Below are 4,367 nucleotides of genomic sequence, written 5' to 3'. Positions count from 1 at the left end.
TGAGATGATAATGTTGAGGTGCACAGAGACGTTTGATGATGAAGATCTGTGATGCGGTAGGGCTGGAAGCAGCAGGGGATGGAGGAGCTGGTGGTCTCCGGCTTTGAGTTCTGGCAGCCCAAGTTGCCCCTGCCTTGGCGTTTTGGAGTGGGCTGCCCCAAAAGCATTTTGATGGTTGTAGTTTCTGGTTGTTATAAAGTATTTAAGAATAGTGTGGTTGTGTGTCAGTCTTTTGGGGTTGTTTTGAATGAGGTGCTGGCCTTCTGCAGGGCACACACCTGCTCCTGCTGTGCTCCTCTTCACGGGATACCAGATGCACCCGAGGACCAGGCCATGAGTCTTCAAGAACAGGACGGCCAGGATCTGTCCCATGACACTGGGTACTTGCAGCACACCTGCTTCAGGGCATTGTGTTGATGGGTTCTAGGGATCTCTGGCATCCACCCCACATCCTACAAGCTCTAAAAGCCCAGGAGCAATACTGACCTCAATCTTGTGCTCCAGGACACCAAGGCAGAATCACCTATATCTGCTTCTTCTGACAATAAAGACTCCTGAATGGAGTCCATGTCAGGTCCCACAGTGCTCGCAATGCTTTTTGCTGAGGCTGCTGGGCAGAATGCATCAGTGCCCTTGCCTGTGTACTGGGGGTGACGGTTATTATTACATGTCAGCTTGGCAAGGCCATGGTACCATGTACTTGGTCAAACATTTTTATAGATATTTCCCTGAGGGTTTTAGGTTGTGTTTTTTTGTTTGTTTTTTTTTTTTAGAAGAGATTACCCTTTAAATCAGCAGACTTTGAGTAAAGCAGATTACCCTCCATAGTGTGGGTGGGCCTCATTGAATAAGTTGAAGGACTGAACAGACCACGCTTGCAACCCCATGGCCCGGAATTCTCCAGGCCAGAATACTGGAGCCTTTCACCTTGGATCATCCCAACCCAGGGATCGAACCCAGATCTCCCAGATCTATATTGCAGGTAGATTCTTTACCAGCTGAGCCACAAAGGAAGTCCAAGATACTGGAGTGGGTAGTCTATCCCTTCTCCAGCAGAGCTTCCCAACCCAGGAATCGAACCAGGGTCTCCTGCATTGCAGGCAGATTCTTTACCAACTGAGCTCTCAGAGAAGCCCTAACCTCCCTCAGGAAGAGGGAATTCTTCCAGTGACTGCCTTCAGATTCCAGCTGCAATTCACCCCAGCCTGCATGGCCTGCCCTGCAGACTTCAGACTTGCCAGCCTCCACAATCACCTGAGCCCAATCCTGAAGTCAATCTCTCCATCTGCCTTCCCCATATGTGTGTGTGTGTACACACATATATATATATATATCTGTAGACATATATGTATAGGCACAGATATGTATGTATGTCCACACCCCGTATTGGCTCTGTCTCTCTAGAGAATCCTGACTAATCCATTGAGGATGCAGAGAGAGCAGGTTCACCTGGCTCTTACAGTTTATAAATCATGACAACAGTGACTCCACTCCACTGAAGGCCTTTCCAAGGCTTTGGCTGTTTCATGTCCCTGTGAGAACCTGAAGTGCAGGTTAAGTCTTAGGGTCCAAACCTGGTGCCATCTGACCCGCACCCCCAGTGCTCACTGCCTCACCATACCATCCTGTGATGCAGTCTGACTCCAAGGACTAGCACTGGGCATATGCAGGGACTGTAGCTTTGCAGACCCTTCAGTGTCTACAGGGGCTTCCCAGGTGGCACTAGTGGTAAAGAACCTGCCTGCCAAAGCAGGGGAGGTAAGAGAGGTGGGTTCCATCCCAGGGGGCAAAGATCCCCTGGGGGAGGAAATGGCAACCCACCCCAGTATTCTTGCCTGGAGAGTCCCATGGACAGAGGAGCCTGGCGGTCTACAGTCCATAGGGTTGCACAGAGTCGGACACGACTGAAATGACTTAGCACAAGCTCAGCGTTTCCCAGTGGCAGGGGCCTGGAGGGGAGGGGTCTGATTGGGAGGAATCTGCATGGGAGGAACCTGGATGGGAGGGGTCAGCAGGCCTCCTACTTCTTTGCGGAGGAAGAGAAATGTTACTGTCACCTTTCAGCTAACAGCCCCATCTCTGTTCCCTACCCCACCCAAAGCCTCTGCCTCCCAACGCATCAAAATACTGCCTAGAGGCTTTCTGCGAGGACACCGGGCTGCCCTTGTTTGCCCTGATTTGCCCTGGTTTACCCTGGAGACTGGAGGGCTGAGCACGGTGTAAGGATGTAGCTTGAGGCTAGACCTCGCTGACTCGCTGACTGGGGTCACAGCATGCTTGCCCTGGCCTTTATCTAACACTTATCTAACTCTGCCACCACGTGTGAGGTGCAGAGACGCTCAGGTCGACAGGGTACCTCCCATAGTGGGTGGGGCGAGGAGCACACTGGGTGGGGGCAGTGCAGAAGGAGCCTTCTCACATCCGGGTGTCTGTGGCGCTCCGGGGCCCCTCTTCTGAGTCCCAGGGGCAGAGCGAGAGCTGGCGCACTCCTACCTCGCCTTCCCTGGGCCAAAAGGGGAGGTACTGGGCGCAGGAGGATGTGCAGAACCTGGTGCTGATCCCCCAGGGGAGGTCGTAGACCTCCAAGGCCTTCGTAGTCTCCTCAGACTCCTCCTGGACTTGATTCCATGCCAGAAGGCCTCTCTCCTCCAGACTTCCTAATAGGAGACAGAGAGCGAGGTCGGGACTGGGCCCCAAGGGAGCTGGCGGACCTGGGCAGGAGGAGCCTCTGGAGAGGCCAGTTCGCAATGCCCTGGTCCTGCCGGCAGCTCCTCCTTCTCCTCCTCCCAGCCCACCCCAAGAATCAGCTCAGCTCAACTCCACCCAACTCAACTCAATGGATGAGCGAGTTGGACCATAAAGAAGGCTTGAGCGCCAAAGAACTGCCGCTTTAGAGCTATAGTGCTGGAGAAGACTCTTGGGAGTCCCTTGGACAGCAAGGAGATCCAACCAGTCCATCCTAAAGGAAAACAACCCTGAATATTCATTAAAAGGACTGATGCTGAGGCTGAAGATCCAATACTTTGACCACCTGATGAGAAGAGCTGACTCACTGGAAAAGACCCTGATGCTGGGAAAGATTGAAGGCAGGAGGAGAAGGGGACACAGAGGACAGAGGATGAGATGGTTGGATGCATCACCGACCCGATGGACATGAGTTTGAGTAAGCTCCGGGAGTTGGTGATGGACAGGGAGACCTGGCGTGCTGCAGTCCATGGAGATACAGAGAGTCATAGGTGACTGAGTGACTAAACAACAACAACAACTCAGCTCATCGCCAGGAGTTTCTGAGCTCTAGGGTACGACCTTCTGTGAACCACTGTTCTTTCCTCCTCTTCCGGGGTGGACCTTTCTATGTTTCAGTGTTTCTGGAATGCAAGTGTCTTTTATGTTTGGTGGAGAGAAGAGATGTGGAAAACAGAATATCAGAATAAGCAGGAGTTATTACAGAGGTCCTTACAAGAAACTGTCGGAGGACCAAGAAGGGAGCACAGAAAGCCACCAGTGAGGACAACTCTGCACCCTTCCCCGGACACATCCTCAGCACTGATGGGTTTGCTGTGCTCATCGCCACACTCGGTGCCCTGTAGTGTAAGGGTCTGTGGTTGTGTCTCCCTTTCCTACGAGCCTGTGAGGCTCCAGAAGGCCGGGCATGTCCTGCTGCTCTCTGTACGCTCAGTACAGAGCACCTGGAGCACAGCACACCAGCTATGGCTTTGGTTGGGATATGAATCTATACTGTGTTCTCTCCCTCCCCAGCTAGACTGCAGGCTCTAAGAGAGCTGGGGCTGTGCCTTTTGCGCTTTGCTTCTGGTATATTTCCCACCTTAGGGTCCTTTTATGGACTGAACTGTGCTCACCCACCCACCCCCAAAATCAAATGTTGAAGCCCTAACCACCCTCCTCACATTCCTCAGAATACTGCCTAGAGGCTTTCTGTGTGGACACCAGGCTGCCCTGGTTTACCCTGGATACGGGAGGGCTGAGCACGGTGTAAGGATGTAGACCTTGTAGACAGGGACTTTAAATCACCCCACCCAGACCCTGGACCCGCTCAGGGTATGCTGTGGCCAGCCTCTCATGGGAACTGGGGCTAGGGAAGCAACGCGGCTGGCCCTAATGCTGACCGTCTACCCAAACTGCCAGCTTACAGGGCAGAGATGAGCCCTACCAGGGATGGTGTTGTCCAACAGGAATCCCAGAAATCCACCAACAAACATGCCCGTGGTCAGCAGCACCTGGATGACTTGGTCCAGCTGAAGAATCCCTACAGTGGAGGCAAAAGTGACAGGGATTACAAAATGGGCAGAGGATCTTGACAGAGACTTTGCCAAAGAAGATGTCCAGATGACCAACGAGTACATGAA

At 52.8% G+C, this 4,367-nt stretch overlaps 1 long non-coding RNA gene across 1 annotated transcript; it reads right to left on the bottom strand.

Annotated features, from left to right (window-relative positions):
- Window positions 1-763: 763 nt before the first annotated feature.
- Window positions 764-4,337, bottom strand: LOC104982289. The gene is made up of 2 exons (XR_824493.1): window positions 4,172-4,337; window positions 764-2,657 (listed from the first exon to the last, which is right to left on the bottom strand). It is a non-coding gene; the product is annotated as an uncharacterized LOC104982289 (long non-coding RNA).
- Window positions 4,338-4,367: the final 30 nt, after the last annotated feature.

This window comes from Bison bison, unplaced genomic scaffold, assembly GCF_000754665.1.
Source record: "Bison bison bison isolate TAMUID 2011002044 unplaced genomic scaffold, Bison_UMD1.0 scf7180017864530, whole genome shotgun sequence".
Taxonomy (NCBI): Eukaryota; Metazoa; Chordata; class Mammalia; order Artiodactyla; family Bovidae; genus Bison; species Bison bison.
The sequence above is the reverse complement of the archived record's forward strand: the minus strand, read 5'-3'. Positions and strand labels throughout refer to the sequence as shown.